The sequence below is a fragment of the Vidua chalybeata genome, chromosome Z (assembly GCF_026979565.1).
Source record: "Vidua chalybeata isolate OUT-0048 chromosome Z, bVidCha1 merged haplotype, whole genome shotgun sequence".
NCBI lineage: Eukaryota > Metazoa > Chordata > Aves > Passeriformes > Viduidae > Vidua > Vidua chalybeata.
The window spans coordinates 12,483,942-12,504,969 of NC_071570.1; positions in this window are offsets into that span (position 1 = coordinate 12,483,942).

Below are 21,028 nucleotides of genomic sequence, written 5' to 3' on the forward strand. Positions count from 1 at the left end.
GGAGTACAAATGTAAAGGGAAGGAGGAGATTTCTTTTTATGTGGGTGTTTTCAAAAGATTTTTGCTTGACTTAAGCAAAATGAAAACTTAGATCAGTAGAATCAGAAACAAAATTATTTTCATGCAATGAAGCATTTCCTTATGAGTTTTCATAATTTTTAGTAACATAAAATATCAAAATACTATGTATTGTCATTTGTAATCATTTAAAGAACATCATGTGAAATGTTTGACACACAAACAGTCTCTCAGGTGAATGTAGTGCAGATGGAAGAGCTTCAAGAAACAGGAGCAATTTTTTTTTTTCAGCAAAAAGACCATTAGATGCAACATATTCCCCTTTTCCAAATTAATTATCCACCATGGGCCCAATCAGTAACACAAACTCAAGTTGAGCACTTGTTAGAGCCTGTGGGACCCTTGCCAGAGCTGGGATTCCAAGGCTCCAAGGCTGAGCCCTCAAGGAAATATTGTAACAATGGTGCTGTGCTGAAAGATTTTTGAAGGACAAAAAAAAAAAAAAAAAAAATAACAATCCAAAAAAACAACACACCACGGGAAACCCTCCAGGTACTTCTTGTAATTAGATACAAATTCAGTATCATTTTAAAAAGCAAAGAAATAATTACCTTCATTGTTCCATTTGGAATGCTGAAAAAACATCCTGGTTTTTGGCAAGCTCCCTGCGTGTGCTGAGGAACGGGCAATACCTGCTTAGCTGGTCTGGCTGGAACTTCAGCTGAACGATGACTGAGTCTTCTGCTGGCCACAGAGGTTGAAAAAGCATGTCCAATGGACAGTTCAGCCATATGCAGACTAACCATGGATCCCAGCCACGCTGATTATTCTGCCCATGGCTTCACCTCACCCTTTCCTGCATTTCTAGCACACCAAATGGTTTTCGGTTTTTGGAAAAGTTTGAGGTCTAGCACAAGTAGTGGTAACTGTAGTGAAATGACTGCCCTCAACACCTGTTCCACAAATAACAAGTATGTCTGATTTCTCTTCCTGAATCACTGATACTCTCTGACCTGGACTTCCATACAGCTACAAAGTTGTTTTGAGAAACAATTTGCATCAGAGTACATGAAATTCATGTTAAATAGCATCTATTTTTATTTCGCATATGCATTACATATTAAGCATATGCTGATGAACGATTTCTGGGTTTGTCAGTATCTGTCACTAGAATTACATTATCATGGAATCAAAGCAATGAGGAGATCATCAGTCTCCTGAAATGATATGCAGCTCATCAGCTCTCATTATTCTCATTAGTTCTCATTTACAGCAGCGTGAACTTCTGGCCACAGAAGGAACTGCTCTCTAGTTCCACTAGGTAATATTACTTGTTTGGTTTAGTTAAGAGAGTACCTTTAAGGAAGTTTCCCAATCACTCCAACACGCTCCAACAGAGTTTCAGATTACTGACTGGTCTCAGGGTACAAAAAATACATTCCCCTATGGTTAAACTAAAGCACAGAACATCACTAGCAGCCTGTTGACTGTATTCCCATTGCTAATGGACATGTAGCACAAACCAGATCAGAGCTACTCTGAAACAAAACTCCTGAAACACATCTGTGGTGAATGTCGTCTCTACAGTACTGATCATGTTCTGCTCTAGAAATTGCTCACTTACTAGGTACACAGATGTCAGGTTCACGGGTGTACATTAGGTTTCCTGTGAATGTGTGATTTTCTGCACTTCTGTCCATCACGGTGTCAAGAGTTTACATTGTATCCACACAGGATGATTGTTGATCATTCTTCATATGACTATATTTAAAGATGCTATATTTTTTTCCTATAAAGGTTCTTTATTTGTTCCCTTTGTCTCAATGACCTTGCAACGTGACAGATATGCTCAGCTCCTACCACCTCAGACTTTTGCTCTGTGTAGCTTTACCTACTCTTTGGATCTGAATTCACTTACAGATTGCATTCAATAACAGCTTAAAGATAATAACTGGACAATAAAAGCAAGTGAACCTGCCAATGGATTAACAAAAAATACAGAAACACTATATAGAAAATTTCACCATCACTTCAGGCAATCACTTCTCAACTCTCCTCAAACTGTTGACAGACTTTTTTGCTGTATTTACTTATACAAAAAGTGCCCAGCAGCCAGTTGTCTCTTTTTACCTCCTGGGAACCAAAACATTTTTTTCTTTTAGCAAAGGTTTTGTTAGGATACATCCTGATCTTCCCTAGTAGCTGAAGATATATAAATATATCTCCTTCCCAAAAGCACAGTAAAGAGAGAACCCTTGTCCATTACCAATGAATTCAAAGTGCAAAATATTCTCCTAAACTAGCACTTGCTTTTTGCTAAGCCATGCAGTTATATTAGAGAGTGTTCTGTGTAATCCATGACTTAACGACATGGAGCCTTGGCTTTTAAATTAGGACCTTGTTATTACAGTCCTATTGTTAGCCACACGTGGCAGTATTAGAGAGATACTATTGTGTATTCTGACTTTGTTAGGAGATCTAAACCCTGCCTTTGATGCCACGTGGTGATAAAAAGTATACAAAAGCTTGAAATGCAAATACATTAATCTGTATATTGCTCAGAAGATTTAACAGCTTTTGTAGGTCCTGGAGAATAAGACAGGTTGTCTTAGGTGCTGCAGTCATTATTGCCTCAGCTTATGATGCACTTAGATTAAGATGCTTCAGAGGAAGATGCACTGAGGTAAAAAAAAAAAAAAAAGGTGCTATTTTCACTCAGTAGTTTATGTTAAAGGTTACATTTCAACAGCCTAGTCTTGTGGAGATTGATAGTTTTATTACATTGTTACAAATATTTTAGTACAAAACCACACTTTCACTACAAAAAAATAAGCAGCTGCTGAATCTTCTTTTCATCACCAAAACAAACAAGCAAACTAAACTTTACAAAAAGCAAAATTTTACATCTGGGAAGTGATCTGGAATGAAATGGCAAACATAGAGTGGTTAAGGCTGTAATTTCATATATTTTCTTACTTTATACTAAATGTTGTTTGAAATATAGTACTATGGAGGCTTGATTTACACCTAGAATTAGGAAAGTGCTCACATGCTACTGTTCTTTATGTACGGCTTTTGCCCTGGCAAAAAGCAACTGTTTCACATGGCAGAAAATTGGACTCAAATTGACTTGGTTTAAATTAGTTCATTATGTGCTAAGTAGTGGTTTGGAGCTGTGGGTGTCATTGAAATGTTTTTCTTGTCTATAGAAAACTAGGAAATTACCTAAAGTAAAGGTGGAAAATATTAACTAGTGCCAACAGCACTTGAAAAGAATGGCTGGAGGTGTCAGGTCTTCACTACATGAATCATGTCATATTAGTAGCTGCCTTTCCTGAAGTCCACCTGTAATGGAAGAGTTTTGATGAGAAATAGATTTAAAAAATATATGAAAGATAAATGAGAATATGAGTTTCACTTCATGTAACCACAAGATTTAATAAACACCATTAGGTCCACAGCAAATTGTAACTGAATCCCACTTTCTTGGGACTCATGAAGAAATGCAAGTAAAAAGGACATTCCTGAAGGAAATACTATTGTAATCAGCATTTCAGTAGTTCTGTTAAAAGTGTTTTGCTGTTATATGGGATGCATGGTTTTTAATGAAAATCTGCTTTTACAAAAAGTACACTCCAGTGGTTTGAGTGGGAGCTCAGAGGTTTTCTGATAGTCTGCTTTCATGCCATACCATCTAGGAGGCATGGAGAAGTGGTGACTGTGGCTCTTCCAAGGAGGCATAAAATCTAATTGTGAGTGATCTCACAGCATGAACACCAAGTCTCTGATCTCTGACCACTAACAAGTCATGCATCAGGACATTTCCAGACACTGAAAACTCACCCTAAGCAAGTGAGCCAGCTGGCCAGCTATCTGAGTGACGTGCTGAAAAACATGTGTTGTCTCACTGATGAAGGAAAGTAAAACCAAATCCAAGTTTAAAGATCGAGGTATCTATTTTTCTTTTCTAATTTTCATCTTAAAACTTTTCAGGCTGAAGCCAATAAATGTTATCCATAGAAAAACATGGCTATTGGGCAGTAACCCTTTGTCCAGGCTACGGTTCCTCTTCAGAAGGGACTGCAAAACAATTACTTACCAGCTTTTGGGTTACCAGGATGTAGAACAAAAGCTCATACTGATTTCTTCTCTCTCTCAAAGTTGTTACTTCATCATACACAAGCGCTACTGTTTATTTATGTCCTCAGACACACCAGCCATGACTCTCGTCAACTCTCTGCTCCCTTTCTGAACACCCTCTATGCTAATTCTCTGCAGCCAAAGCCCTCAAATCTCTGGATACAACTTTGGTCCCTCCTTTACTGTACTTTAGTTCAGTAAAACCTCCCACCTACCCAAAAAAAGTCCAAAAATATATTTGGCATCATCAGGAAGGATCCTAATGGCAGAGGACATTGTTTTGCCACCTAATAAAACCTTGTAGTGTTGCATGCAGAGCCTGTCTCTCAAGCATGAGAGGGGTGTAATGTATTTGGAAAGCACACACAAGGGAAAGCAAAATGCAAAATGCTTAGGTTGGCAGAGCAGTAGTCTTAGCAGAAGGGTTAGGAGGGCTGCAACTTTGGTGCAGAAAGAAGAGAGCTGACACATCTACAAAATAATAAAGGTAGTGAATAACTTGAATGTGAGGATCAATCTCACATTGCTAGAGCTAGAGGACACTCCATGACATTCATGGACTGCCTTATGTAAGATGAAAAGGTATTCATTTACAGAGCACACAGTGAACGTCTGGAACTTGCTGCCAGAGGAGGGTGAAAAGGCAGGTAGGACCAGCAAGGCCTCAAATAAGAATAGGAGAAATTTGTGTGCAGTATCTGTAACCTATATGTGAACACTAAGAAGACAAGGCAGGGATATAGCCTATCTCACCCCTTGGTGATGCTGGGATAGAAGAAGAGGAATGGCTCCAAAATGTCCAGGCTCACAAACTCTTCTCCAAAATAGGACCTTCCCTTGTGGATAAACATCTTGAAAATTGTCCTGAAGCTGTACATAGGTTACCAGCATTTAGCAGAATCCTTGAAAAGTTTCATCTCTAACACAGGCTGCAACACAGAAATCAATAGCAAAGGCTCAAGCTTTCTAGGACATAGGTGGAAATTATTCCTTTTTCCTGGAATTATTTCCCTTCTCAAAACTGTGACAAGAATTCTTGTTATGCAGTGTCTCTGAAGGAGAACTGTTGTTCTGCGCCTATGGAGACACGGCTTTGGTCCTACCTCAAAGATACCACTGGTGTCAATACAGTGTCACCATTGTCACTGTACCTCTACGTATCTCCTGATAGTAAAACACTATTGAATTCAGCTAATCTATTTTTTAATAGTGGATATTAAATATTTGACATTTCCCCCCCTAGTTTTAGAAAGAGCTATTGCAACCTTTTAGCAATAGGGGAAAATAATAAAGCTTGCTAATGTCTCCCATCCTCAGATGCCTGACAATCTTAAGTAATTCTTACTTATCATGGACACAGGATTCAGAAAAGAATATATAAATAAGATATGAATTCTGCTTTTTCTAATATGTGTACATTTTTTGATATACATGGATTTGAAATTTGAGTCATTTGACATATGAGTAGTAGTGGGACTGTGATACCGAAAGAAAAAAGATTTGGTGGTGTTCAAAATTTGCTGTTCACACAGCTTTGACTATGTTCAGTTGTGACTGATATCCTTATGTTAGCAATAAGGTGTTTATAATTGGAAAACAGTCTTTGACTGTAGAGAACTGATTAGCAATTTCCCTCTTACACTGGATCCCTGACTCTTGAACTGACTGACATACATGTAAGACCAGATCTCAGATCACTTAGCACCATATGCATATTAGAGGTCCTATATTCCAGTTCTGGTACGTAAACATTTGTCAGATCCATTTATCCCACCCCCTCCCCACCTTTTTTTTCCTAACAGACTGGATTACTGCAGCATAGTCTGCAAAAACTGGTATGGTTTACATTTAGAACTATGCCTTCTTCCCTTCCTATGTTTATGGCATTGCTTCTGCTCTTAAACAGCAAAGCACACTACCCTTAGACCAGGCCTGTGTTGTAATCTCAAAGTGGAATTTCTAGAGACAGTACTGTCTGGAGCAACAGGCCTCCTCATGTGCATTAGCATACCTCTGAAATCAGTAGGTCTGTGGGCTTACTGAGGGCATGCATACGTCAGTGTGACCACATGGGCTTATTCTTTAATAAGCAGCAGCAAGCCTATCAGTAATAATGGAAGTGTTCAAGGAAGAACACTTGAATTAAGAAAACTCTTACCTACCTACACATTTGCAGCCAGTGTTGGAGGAGACTCTGAGGTTCACAGATTTGCTGTGGATGCACACGTCAGGTCACATCTATAGCTCATCCCTAGCCCCGCATCCACAGATTGCCTATGCAGCTCCCCTGCTCTCTAGGTGGAAAACCAGGGATGTACAGATACTCCAGAGAGACACAGAAGATGCTGAACTATTATACAGTTGCTAGTGTCAAACACAGGGCTAAGAGTTTGGAGAGCTGAAGGTCTGTGAGATGGGCATAGGTACATAGGAGAAGGGACACACATGTACAGGCCCTTCATAAAATACTTCTTGTCTTAAAAGTTTATGGTTTGAGAAAAATGATGGCAAAACCTTGGTGTTATTTTGTTTCTAGCAGAGATGGCTTGTGAAATCCATTTTTCAAAATGATGGACAACATGTGAGATTTTCTGTATGAAAACAGATCAGAGGAGCAGACCTTCAGGTATTTTCAAGGTAACTGAGCAAAGGTTAATTTCATTAACTCTGTGCAATGGGTGCATGTCATAAATCCTACTTCTATGTACTTTTTGGGATTCTGGAAACTTTGTCAACAGCAAATCAAAGACCTTGCCACAGATTTTAAATAAATATATAAACTCTCAGTTTTAGCATGGTTTCTTCTTGATGTCTTTCAGGATAAACAGTAAACAAAATATGAACTATATAAAAATCACATTTTGTTGACAGGTAACTTAATCTGTTTTCACTGGAATAACATAGAAAATTTGGAAGATATTTAACTAGGATTGAAATCAGACCCTAATAACTGGTAAATGGCTCTTAATACTGTGCTAGCCTTGATTTCCCAGCATCAGGTGGCTGGACAACGGTAGGGTAAATTGCAGCTGAAGAATAATTGTTACAAGACACAAAAAGGTCAACATAATTTAAACAGAGTAGTTTTTCCCATCACAGTTTACACTGTCTTGGAATAAGTAGAATGACATGGAAGTGATGTCCACAAGGAAGGGGAATTCAATCCTTTCTGACTCAGAGCACTACATATAAAATTATTTTCCAAAAGCAGCTGATGTTTCAGCACTGAAGGTTGCTCCAGCTACTAAAGAAATGCATTTTTTAAAGAGACAGTGTGACAAGACGAATGTGAGACGTTTGCATTTGTTTGGCTTGCAACAGAAACTTCTTACATGACTTAGATAAATTTTTCTTTATGTCGTGTTTCAGAGTAACAATTCATGGCTTGCCTGGATTGAAGACAGAACTCACAAGCCAGGCAAGAGTGCAGGAGCTGATGGGTTTGATCAGCTAACTGGTTTTGGCTCAATCAGTTGTACAATGGGAGAGATGTAACCCTGTCAACCATTGTGCATCATTACTCAGAGCTCTGAATATATCCTTAACTTGGCTATTCTGATGGTAGTAATGCAAAAATAAGCAAATCAAACTAAAGTAATTAGTACTGCTTTTTTTTCTTTTTTTTTGCTTACATGTTGTGTCCGTGTGAACCACTGGATCCTGCCCACTTCCCTACTTTAGCTGGGACCTGTGTATGGGACAGTGGCAGCTGCATTAGGCTGAAAAAACAAACTCTGGACAGATGTAAGGATGTCCATTCCAATTGCAATTGTGTGTCGAAACACCTTGGGATACAATGATATTAAAAATAGAAGTATGAACAGTGTAAGAACTGAAGGAATTAAGCTAGGTACCTACCTCCCAATACCTTTTCTCACAATAGTAGGGATGAGGCAGTTTGTAGGAATATAAAAGTTTACTGAAGAATTTTCTTTAATTCCCAAAACACTAAACTGAGAAACAGCAAATTAGAACAGAGCAATGCTGAAGAGCCACATCTTCTGAACATTAAATTTAAAAATTAGCATTAACCCCAACAAGGAAGCAAGAAAAATTTTGGAGATTTATGTGACAATTTCTTCTTTTAAATTAGGAGGCTGTACTTTCATTTGATGGTTTACCTTGTGGCACATTATGAAAAGAGCCTTACTTCCTGTTTTGTAAGCAAACACAGAAAACAAAAGATGGTCTTTGGGGGCTGAACTTTGTTATTTTAAGTGCAAAGGTTTGTCAAAGAAGATGGAATGAGCACGCTTCAGCTTCATGGATTTCTTCCTTGCTAGCAGCTGGTCAGTCACAGGTGCCAGCAAAAACCCCACCAAGCACTGAAATGTACTGAGTAGGGCTTTGGTTTTTTATCACCACATTCAGAGAGTTCCTAATTCGCTGTGGTCTAAAGTGTTCCTTGTGCATACAGTGAAAATAAAACCTCAGAAGGAACAAGAGCTATAGAAGGAACATGAATAAATACAGAAGAACTTATTTTCAAATACAACAACTAAGGGAACAATTGTGCAACATTTGTGCACAAAAGATGGTGTCTGGGGTAAAATTTGATTGTCATTTCACTTTCTAGCCATGCTACGCCTCTACAAATAGAGTTGTAGCATGTCTGTCCTCTGGTATGTACCAATGGAGCACATGGAGAGCTGAAAAAAAATGCTTTTTTAAAGGGTATGGGAGAGTGCATGGACACTTGGGAAAATCATAGGATAAATAGTTGAGTAGTTTCATTACTTCTGGGGGACATCCAACAACCTTTGTGATGCCAGCACCTAGCCACAGAATTTTCCTGGAAACTGGAGCCCTAGTGAGCACTTGGTTCTCACAGTAGCACCAGGAGGCCAAGAGAGCAGCCCCAAGGCATCTGAGGTAGTGCTGGAAAATGTCTCCAGCAGGAGACAGAAAATCACATTTGGAGGTAATGTGCTTCCCCTATCTCAGTAAAGAGCATCAGGCTTTAGTCACAAATAACATATATGAGATAGTGTCACTTTTGGGGCTGGATAATAGCCACATGCCTGAGGGAAGCAGAGATTTCACTGTGGTGTCATATATGGGGGGGCTTGTTTTCCATTACGTTTGTTTTTACAACCTAAATGACATTTGCCGTGCCAGGAACCTAATAATTTGGAAGCTCAGTTTTCATCAGTTTAAAGTCTAAAAGGCCATTGTTTTTTGTAGGGTAGGGGACAGTAATGATATTTTTGAAGGAAGAAGGCATATTACAAAAGAAGCAGTTAAAATTATGGAAAAGAGAAAACAGCATGGGTTCTAGTATCCCTGACAAATCTGCTCTCACCTATGTCCCATTTCAAGTTTGCACACCGTACTTCTTCAATGCTGATACAAGCTTTGGTGGACATAGTAGATGGCACAAAGAATAAATATACTTTTGAAAAAAAGATATTTTTTCCAGCCACATCTGTGTTTCCAGATGGCATTAACTGAGTACCAATATGAAACAAGCTATTTCAATTATCTAGCTCTTCCAGCAGAAATACCTTTTTTGAAGAGAGATATTGTGTGAAGCATTGCATGGAAAGCACAGAAGTTGTCCGTGGTGATTCATCTCTTTACTGAGCAAGACTTGTGGCATTATGTTTTAGATGGAATTCCACAACATTTTTTTTCTAATAACCCGTGATTTTGCCAACATTCACCAGTTTTGTCTGTGCTTGTACCTAAGTGTTTGTAGGTTTCAGATCTATGTTCCTTCAAGGCTTTTCATAGCTGTCTGTGCCTTTTTTTCCCACATTTACTATAGTATAGTAAGCAGGGAACAAGTAGTGGTTTCTGGAGTTATATTTTTTTCAAATGCATTCCAACTTCTCCAGACTTGTCAGATTCAAGGAAGGAATGAGAGATGAGTGCAAAGGGAGAGCAGGAAGGTGAGAGTAATGTAGCCGTAAAAAAACCCAAGGCTTTGTTCCAGATCTATGTAGTAAGACAGACAATATGAAGTGGAAGATGAAGATTCATCTAGAGGTCTGAGTGACAAATGACATAGATATATCTCCCAAGGTGTACAGTGTTCTCAGATCCTTTCAGGAGAACAAGATCCTTATATTACTTGGCTGCTTATCTGCTATTTTCTGGGTGGCAGTGGATAAGATCTTGCTGATGCCTGTGAGAATGATTGAATTCAACCTTAGGCAGAAGATTGCAATGATATAGATAATCTGGTCCCTAAAGTAAGCTTGGTGGCCTCAGCTAATTCAATTTATGGACTATTTTTCTTATTGTGGGAATCCTAGGAGAAACTTGCATTCACCAGCGGCTTGATCTACAAAAGGTGCTAAGTTTTTCCAGCTACGATTAATTTCATGTAAAGTTGTGGGTGCTTGCACCTCTGAAACTCAAGCCTTATGTATGATGCACAAAGAATCTGCCACATTCAGTTTCTCATTATCCCAGGGCATAAAAGTGATTGAAGGAGGGGAGAAAAAACAACAACCCCAAACTTCATAAACATTCATTAAAGTCCATCATCAGTATTGAAGCAGCATGATAGCATAAGGATATGTCAGTTGTCACTTTGTAGCATGCAAGTTTTATTCCCAAATCACCCCAGTAACCTAAATAAGAAAGGCAAAATGCACAAAGAATATAGCCATCTGGAATACATAATGTGGAAAGATCTGCAATGCATTACATGGTCTGGAAAGTGGCTGGTCAAATTCCAGAGAGCTAAGATAGACTTCAAAGTCTGGCCGCACATCAGTGAAACTGCTGATCAGCTCAGATATTTAAAGTGGGTGTAGATGAATGAATTTATTACATTTTTTATCTGTTGCATTCATATGGGAAAACATGTCTGTGGACAGGTTCTCCACTGATTTCATGCTTGGTTCTTTTATTTGAACTGTATAATATATTTTCATAATTTTACATCATATTGCAGTTTTTACAAAGGAGTATTTTCACATAATGTATAATGCCATTGTACAAGACAGAAAAAAACCCAAAAAGCTCAAATAATAGTAAACAAGTAGACATTACTCAAATACCTTAAAAAAAGGTTAGACAATTTTAATTTTTAAAAAATGAAATAATAATCAAGCTGGGTTTCCACCTTTGTTCTGTTTTTAACTAAACACAAAAACATTCACCATTTGGGATTTTTTATATTTTAATTGCAAACAGCTTCTTCCTAAATCAATTTATATGTCTGACTCTTATTTATCCAGACTTCCAGCTTCTCTACATTTGTTGGAGAAAGGGAAAGAAAGATGAAGCCATACAGTTCATTGTTTTCATGTGCTGATCCTAGAGCTTCATGTATCAGACCTGGGATTTGATGTCTTCAAGGTATATTTTACCAAGCCTATGGATAAAACAATAAGTCTCCAAACTTTGATCATCTCTACTGGCACAACTGGATTATTCTACTCTTCTTTTTTTTCTATTGAATATTGGTTTTGTTGCAACAGCTCATATAAAACATCCTTTACTAGTCTCTCCAAAAATAAAACTACTTAAACTAAGTGTAATCTTACTATTTTACCTGTTATTTAGACACAGAATTTAACTACGAGTCATAAATAGATGATTTTTACTGTAAAATACCACAACTCTATTAATGGCAGTTTTTCCAAAAATTAGTTTCTGTTAACTTTTGTACAGAGTGTCTTTCACTATGCAATTCCATTTCCTGTTTTTACAGCGCAAGTGTCAAGTAAAATGCTGGGAAAGCTGTTTTTAATTGACTTTTAATTTTGGTGTAATATATGCATAGGACTGGTTGCATGGAGAACTGCCCATGGGAAATGCATTTGCCACTGGGTTTTAAGGTTTTACCTTGCCTGGGCCTGTAACAAAATCCCAGTGTATTTCATGCAGTTTCCCATCCTTCAGCCAGCCTAGCACTCACCCAGGAAAATGCAGCAAAATTCCTTCAAATACTGTCAATAGCTAGATCAGCACATACAACACAACAGAAATTGCACTCCCTCTTAAAACTGTCTCCTCCCTTTCAGGAAGATAAGTATAATTCTTTCAAAATTGTGATGACCTTGGAAGATAAATTATGCTCTCCACAATATTTTTTTGAGCCATTAATGAAGTCACTGAGGGAAGTGGATATTTTCTGTAAAATGGTTAAGGACTAATAATTGCATTTAGAGTGGACTTCAAGAAATTGTGACTACAGATCACACGATTATTTCAATGACTATCTCCTTGCCAGGGGACTTCCTCCAAAGTTCTCTGAAGCCTTTTTAGCAGTGCATTCTTTACCAAACCTCAAAAGCTGAGGTTTGAGGTGATTTACCTCATTCTTGCCAAAAGCTTTGAAATATCCATAAGGGCAATCCCTATGGACATTTGACTCATCAGCTTCCTGTTTCTACTGAAACCCAGATGTAAGAAATCATCTACTATGGCTGGAGAAGAAAAAAAGAAAGAAAAAAGTTGGCTGAGTATTTTAAAATCTTCACACACCACGGAAGTTTTGGTGTCATTTTCCTCATGTTTCATTCATACCTTTAAAAGAAGAGGAGAGGAAAACATGTACTTAATCAAAATCCCAGCCACACTTCCTGACCCTATGTGTTTTGCAGATGGGAAGACTTAGAAGACAGATTGATTTTTAATCAATGTTAAATAAAGAAGAGCATCTGCTTCATGTAGTAAAAATGGACCCTATAGTCCCAGTCATCTGGCACAGCTGCTGCTGACATCACTGACTCAGTGACAGGGAAAGTGTGGTGGTAGCACAATGCACACCAAAGGTGGAGAAAAGAGGTACCTGTGATAGAAAAACTCAATATTCAAGAGTTTGTTTACCACACCTGGGCACAAGACATTGGATGAAGGGAGTAAATCCTCATAAAGTCCATGAAAAACAAAAAAAAGCCTTCTTCATGTTAGAAACAGATCAAAATAACTCGACTGCTTGAATAGCTTACATTTCTAAAATTACTGTAGACAGGGTCTAAATTTTGTTGTTTGGTTGCAGTCTCATTGTCTTTTAAGCAAAGGAGTGCAAAACCAGAAATGTTTTGAGTGCCAATTACTCAATGGTTGAGTAATTGGCTGGAACATTTTATTCCCTAGTACAGCTTGCTATTTGCAAGTGAAGAAATTCCTATCTGAGGAGGAGGAGCTGGAGCTTTATCTGCCTTCAAGAAAGGCTAATAGCTATAAGTACACTGCCATGATCAGTTGTTTTCAAGCTTGAGAAAATAAAATTGCAAAAACCATAAAATCAAGGTGTTTTAAGAACCATGAATAGAAACTAAACATAATAGTTTGTTTACTTAATATAAACAATGTATCAGTAACTTCAAGGCTAATTTTTATGAAGTCATCCAGAAAAAATACAGTGCAGTATTATGTTTACAAACATAGGTTCCCTTTTAGAATTAACCATCCACATAAAATAAATGTTTCCTAAATAACTAGCTTCCAAGAAAAATAGTTCAACCAGCTATAAAAAGGTATGAAAAACATGCTAAACTAAGAACAATAACATGAACCTGTGTGCAGTAATGTTCTAAAGAGTCTGAAGTATACTGTGTAGCTATTTTGGGAAGATGTTTGGAACTCTTTCAAAAGATATGGCTGTTTAGATGAAAATCAAGAGTCACTCCAATTAATCATAATGGGATTTGACTTAAAGGCCTCTCCAGGCCTACCTTATAAATTGGACCACTGAGGGCTGTTTAGCAGAAGCATAAGCTAAAATCATACACCATTTTCAAGGGAGTGCTAGCAGGTTGAGAAAAAAGGTCTGAACAACTGTACCCCCACCTATCCCCTCCCCCCTCCCAGGAAAAAAAAAAAAAATCAGGGCCTTGTTTTAGAATCTATAGGACACAGCAGTCTGTCTTCTGAGCATTTTCTGGCAGGCCAAGACTTTACTTTGGCAAGTGTAAACCCAGTTTAAGAGAAAAGACTTGACTTTCTTATCAGCTACCTGCTGTTTATAAAGAGCATACTCAGTCCTGTGTGTGCTTGCTGAACTGTGTCATTCCAGAGGTTCTAGAGTAACTTTTGGAGTCACTTTTAAGGATACAGGATCTGCTGAAGATCCTTTAGAGAGCTTAAAGAAATCCTGATTACCTTCACCACTGCTTAAAAGAAAGGAGGGGAAAGATCAGATACATCATCTCCTTGCTAACAGGACAAGCTCTTTAATAGCAGGGAAAAAACAAACTGACCCTGCTTCTTCCTGGTGGGTAGAGTACTCCTACTCCCCTTTCCCAGAAGCTGCAGCTTCTATCTCTTCCATAACATAGCTGTGGGTTTTAAATCAAATCCCTGTATTATGAAAATTAGGAGTGTGTAGGAGAATATATTAGAAACATATTAAGGCTATCACTAGAAGGAGAAAAAGGGAACTTGAGAAAAGTGCTAAACAATTCATCTGAGGTTTCTTGGGTTATAAAGTCTTGCATGTCTTAAAATGGTCATATTTGGCAGCCAGTCAAGACCAAGTTTGCCAGTCACTGAAAGTTTACTGGAAGTCTGAAAGCAGAATGCTTATCTGTTGAGTTTGGTTTTACATGCATGCCTTTCTCTTTCATCTTCTCACCCTGCTTCATGTTTTTCCTATTCTTGTTTAAATGTTCCAATTTTTAGAATGTCCTAATCATCCTTTGAAGCATTTAATTTCCTCTTTGCCAGTCTAGGCCAAAACACAGACTATATTCCATTTGACTGATATTTGACCATGAGGATTTTTTGTACCTATGTTTGCATACACACACACATACATATACACAATGCAGGCACACACATACAATACTTTAGAAACACACCAATCTGTTACAAATCTGAAAGCAATCTTCAGCCCAAATTCCTCAGGAGCTCAGTCAGGGAGATTTTTCAAGGGCAATAGAAGAATATCCCTTGTGTTCACAATTGTTTAATGGAGAAACGTCTAGATTGCTTTCAGAGCTCCATCCAGCAGAAGATTGTGTGTACCACTAGAAAACTAAACGTCTTCTGAGAAGCACTGGCGATTAAAAGCTTTATTTATTTTTCCACACAAACTATGCAGTTTAGTGTGCACTTCCCTTAGGAGGTGACATGGAAAAAAAGACCTAGCTAAAGTCTTCTGATCTAATGCCCAAAATATATTGCATTTATTTGCTTTATATATTTTAATGCAAAAATGTCTTTTGAAAATGCTCACATTTAGACATAAAAGAACCCAAATAATTTAAAATAATTACATTGTAAATGTCAGTTTTTCATAAATGACGCAACAAAGCTTATAGAGCAGGAGCAGGGCAACATTGTCAAGCAGCTTTATAAAGCTGCACTCCAGCTTTTTTTAAAAGCAAATAATTGAAGGGATATTATCTTTTTGTGGCTGCAATTCATTTCTTCTCTCATTTGGCTGGTTTTGAAGAGGGTTTCAGAGCACTTAGCTTGGTCTCCTGGCAGTCTTGCAACGACCGACCCCCATGTGCTTCTCCATTCCCCCATCCAAGCGAGAGCTATGCAGTTTCCCCTTGTGCCTGCAGTCACACAGAAAGACAAAGGTCCAAAAGGGAAGGGAGAGTGTAAAACAATTAAATTCTCAATTAAATTAAATTAAAACAAGGTTTACCAGTCTCTAACCTTTCCCATTGTGTTTTCCTTTGTCGTTTGTTAGATAAACTAGAAAAAATTTGCAAAGCAATAGGGAGCTCATTCATACAGAGCAAAACTGACAGATTCTATCTGTATATGGGTAGGTTTATGTAAAAAGAAAAAAAATCTAATTGTCTGATACAAACTTGCATGTTTTCTAGAAACTTCCTTCTTTCTCTCTTGAGTAATGCAGTGATAAGTTTTGCTTTCTGATTGTTTCTGCTTTCCAGAAGGCTCTCCTGCAGTACAGTCAGTACATGACATGAGGCATATTAAGCCAAGCAGTATGCTGTTCCTTTCCAAAGAGCCCCAGCCAGTAGGAACCTCTGATGGGTTTTCTTCTTAGAGAGAGAAGACCACTACAATATAAGAGTGAAACACAAAAGGAGTACTTGTTCCAGATAACCCACACTAAGTCCCTGATGAGCTTTCCTTCCTTCTTTCCTCAGAGAGCCCCAAAGAGACAAACAGAAATACTAGACTAGAGACAAAGAGAAAATACTCAGTATAACACTAAATACTGAGAATACTGAGTATAACACATCTGCAATCTCTCAAGGAAAATATTTTCATTGTGCTCCCTTCTAGTCCAAAAATTATTTGGCAGAAATCTTACTATTTTTTGTTTTGTGGTTTTTATCTACCTTATAAGTGATACAGGAAATAGTGAAACCCAGACTTCAGCCTAAATGAAGAGGATCAGTTAACACATATGCATCTCTTTCTTCATGTCTGGTTGTGTTGCCTTTTGCCCAACCTGGAAATGAAACTTAAGATAATTTTAGTAAGGAGGTAATTTTAAAGAGGATCTTTATTTAAAGGCCTTGAGGAAAAGTTAATGGAAAAAATGTCCACAAAAGCCCACCCCCCTCCAGGGGTGAGTACATTTTATAGGTTTTAGGAAATTAGCATGATTGATAAAAAGCACCAATTGGAGGACAAGTGGTGATGCCATTCCCCCCAGGTCAAGCCCCTTCTGTGGAGCCCCTGTTCAGCACTAGTTGTACTTTGTCCATGAGAATGTATCTCAAAGGGTTGTTCTTGGCCTTGGTTCCCAGGAAGAACCAAAGTAACATGGAGCCTTGTACTTCCAAGGGCTTGGAGCTCTGGAATTTGTTTTGTCTTTCTGCTTAGTGAAAGGCCATGGCTAAGCACTGGGAAAACTTTAGCCACTAATACAATAGGTAACAGTGCTACAAATATATATTTGAAGACTACAGAGAACATAGAAAAGAAAAAAGGCAAAACCTGAACAGCATCAGTTGAGCATGCTCACTTTTGTCCTCAGAAGTTCATGAAGATGTTACAGGATCCCAAGAGTGGACTTGGTGCCCAAGTACATCAGGTGCCTTCTGATCACCAGAACAAAATGTGAGAGTTATATATAGTTTTAGAGGAATTGCATAGAACTAAAAATATTTCTTAGATGTATAATTTTTTAATTGGAAGAACTGTGTGCAAGTAATATTTTGAAGATGTATTATTTATCATTGTCCTTATACTCTTCTGAAAATTACAGTATAATGGAAAAAGTAAAAATTAGCACCATTTTAGCTTTCTACATGAAAGGAGAAGAGAAAACTCAGCTATTTAAGTATAATTTTGTATAGACAGAAACAGAACAATCCATGTTTTTGAGACACAGCATCCTATATAAAATATCAGAAATAATGTTTTGCCTCTGAAATTCTGTTCACTTTGTGCAAGCAATAAAATTTATCAGCAAGAGACAGAGTATAAGAAAAAAGACACTGATATAAAACAAAAGAAAACTCTATAGGAGAAGACTTTTGTCACAAATATCATATCACACAAATAAACCAAACTCTTGAGAAGATATTACAAGCCCCATGCAATTCATCAGAAAGCGAAGAGCTTTTTAAAGCAGCTAACTTACAAAGACTAATGCCATTAAGAAATATTTTCTTAATAAAATCTTAATTAAGCAACGACCTCTCAAAGCCTATATTCCCTAAAAAATCCTACAATACAGCTCTAATACTTAATTTAATGCTTTCATAATTATTTCATAATCAACAGGTGAAACAGATTTTTCGTTTATCCACTTACTCCACCCCATTTGGACTGAACAAGTTTCTTTATAAAATGGTCACAGGTGCTGCACAGAGATTTGCTGTTCTTGTAGTGCTTGCTTTATATACAGTAGTTGCTATATAAAACATTTCTCTTCTGAAATGAGAGGGTGTGGGGGTCAAGCATTTTCTTTTGTTTTATTTGTTTGTTTATTTATTTTGTGAAACCAAGGCTCTTGCTGGAGATTTTTTTTGCTATAATATTGCCTCCTTCTGTGATGGTTAAGGGGTAAATATGTTGGCATAAGCCATTGATCAATGTACAAGGTTAAGACCAAACCTGAGCTCTTGCTTTGGTTGTGCTGGATGAAACAGACTCATACCATGCTTCAGTTATGATCCCTTTATTCCTTCAAAGACGTGTACAGCAGCTGAGCTTATCATGAGCTTGGAAAAAAACCCTAGATTTTATTGGCATATGAAACCTAGGAAACAGCAGGTCCTTGATTCAGATCTCCACATACAAGTGTGCAGCTCTCCTCTCTAGGGACAATAGGCTGCAATGTTTTAAATTATGTAAGTAATTCAACATCTGTTTCTTACTGTAGTTGGTGGGCTGTCTCTAAACTGAGAAGGGCAGCTCTTCAGACAAAACACTGGTTAATTCTGGCTACAGGAATTTCAGAAATATAATAAAACCATAGTTCCGCAGTGAAATCACCCATCATGTGAGTTGAATTTTGAAAAATTATGTATTTACCTACTGTATGGAAAAGCCAAAAAGAGCTGCTTTGTGGATTTTCAAATGTGTAAAATACATTTTTTTTACTTTAGTTTCTGTTCCCATGTATTTTTCTAAAAATCAGTCCATTTAAAATTCATTCATAATGATGTAAAATGCATTAGCTTCTGTATGCTTGGGATTATGCTTTTAAAAATATATGTGTACATTTCTAACTGAGCTTCAGAATACATTGCTGTTCTTTAGCTGATATGAATTAAGCCTATCAAATGATGAAAGCCAATTTTTTACTGTAATTATTTTTCAGATAAATATCTGCATAACAAAGAAGCACAAGAAAACAACATATTTGTGAATTATCTCATTGCTTGCCCCATTATGAGCATCTAGCTACCACCAGATTGTTTTATATGATGCATGGAGTACCCCAAGTGTAGAAGTCTAAATGTATCTATGGAAAAACTGCGTCACATAGCTTGATAAGCTCATACTTGTAACTTTCAAGTGTTCATCTACAAAGTAAATTAATATTTTAGAGGCAGTTTGTAGGTTGGTTAAGGAATTTTTGTGTGCAAACATTGCCCAATGAAAAGACTAAAAAAGAAATGTTGTTTCCAACTAAATGTACCCAATAAAGACTAAATGACGCAAAACACATCTGGCTTCAGGTTTTGAAACACATTCCATAAATAAATTTTGATTAGTTACAGGTTTGCAATCTACAAAGCAAAGTTGTGACCAGTGTCTCTGTATGTGGAAAGCTACTTAGGGTATTCAGCTGGAGACCTTACATTTTGTATTTCACCAGCTTTGTGAACTTTTTTTGCAGTTGTATCTGAACTGCACTTTGAGTTTTCCCTTGCTCAACATAAAGAGCAACGCAAAATTCAAAACTAAAGGTTCTGTATAAGTAGAAGCAAGAGAAGCTGATCATGTGCACAAATAATGGCTTCACAGCCAAATTTGCATAGCACCACTCTTTTGTTTTTATTTGCCCTTTAATACATGAGCAATTTGTATTTCGAAACTCAAGCCCAAGCACTGGAGTTAGAATTTAAAGCACGAGGTTTAAAAAACCATGTCACATGTTCAAAAGCTGCTCAGATCTGTATCACTGTAAGTAGCGTTCTCAATTCATTGTCATAAGGAAACAATCTCAATCCAGTACTTTACAATTGCTCCAAGATTGTCAGAAGAGATTTTGGCTCATATCTGGAAGTAAGGAGGCAATCTCAGTAGAGAGGCGTAGAAAAAATTGTGTGGCCAGAGGGCAACCTTAAGAAAACAGAAAGCAAGAAGAGGAAGATGCTTGGAAGTAGATCTCACTGTCAGAAAGTGAATATCCAGTCATCCCCTTCTGGTGCTCAATAAACTCAGTAAATATCATCAGAGCCAGAACTTCAACATGACTTTTCTTCTGCTAGAAGAAAGAGAAGGAAATTTTCCCATAATTAATTGTGCACTTGAGTGCAATGGAAATAAATAATCAGAGGAACTTGCTGGGATATAGAGTATCCCAAACGAGACAAATAGCTATAGGAAGCATGGGAAACACAGCTCCAAAGCCACCCTTGGTTTCATCCTTTACCTCATCTACTCCAGTTTATCTTTCTGAATGATCTGGAAGAAATTATATGTGTAACCCATTTTGTGATATTTCAAACATGTCCCAGATGTCATCCCTCAGTATCAGAGTAGAGAAGTCTGTTTACGGGGAAATTAAATAGCTGCAATTTCTGGTCTGACAAAGTCAGTATAACTATTTAGTGAGTTAGTGGGTTTCTGGTATTCTGGTTCTACAAACCACTTTTCTCCCATCAATTGAGACGTCTCATTTTATGACTTTGAAGATGCACAGAACTATGCTACAAGGCAAATGGACTAAGAACAGTCAATAGACCTGCATTTTCATTTAAACAATACAAGTACAAATACAACTGCTATTCATCCCAGCTAGGAATTTACCTTTTAAGTTATGAAAACCATCACTAAGCTGTGCTGTTACTTCCAGTGCTTGGGCACAACATAAAAAAGTTCTTGATTTATATGAAAGTCAGATCCTCTCAAAATTGGAAAACATCTGCTTGAGAATTTTGGTCAAACCAAACAGGCACTTCTGCAGTCTCTCACTGCACTAACCAATAAAGTAATAATAATTTTTTAAAAGAATAGCCAGGCCCAGGAGATGTTGAGCTCATCTATTTGGCTTTTCCAATGCTGCACAAACAATTGGATGAAAAGACCCAGTCATAACCTGTTTGAAATTGATTGAGGAGGCTGCAGGTATTTTGCCCAACCTAGTTGTATATCCAAGGCCATAAGCTCCTCTCCACCTGAAATACACTGTGCCACAGGTTTTAAGTGGCAAAGAAGGGAGGTTGGATGGGAAGACAAGACAGGGCTCAGATCTGAAACAGTGGAAGAGACAGGGTGAAAGAGTAAACTGAAGAGCAAAAAGAAGGGGCAGGACTCTTCACATGGGATGGCACTGTGTTGTATAGGTATGCAAGTG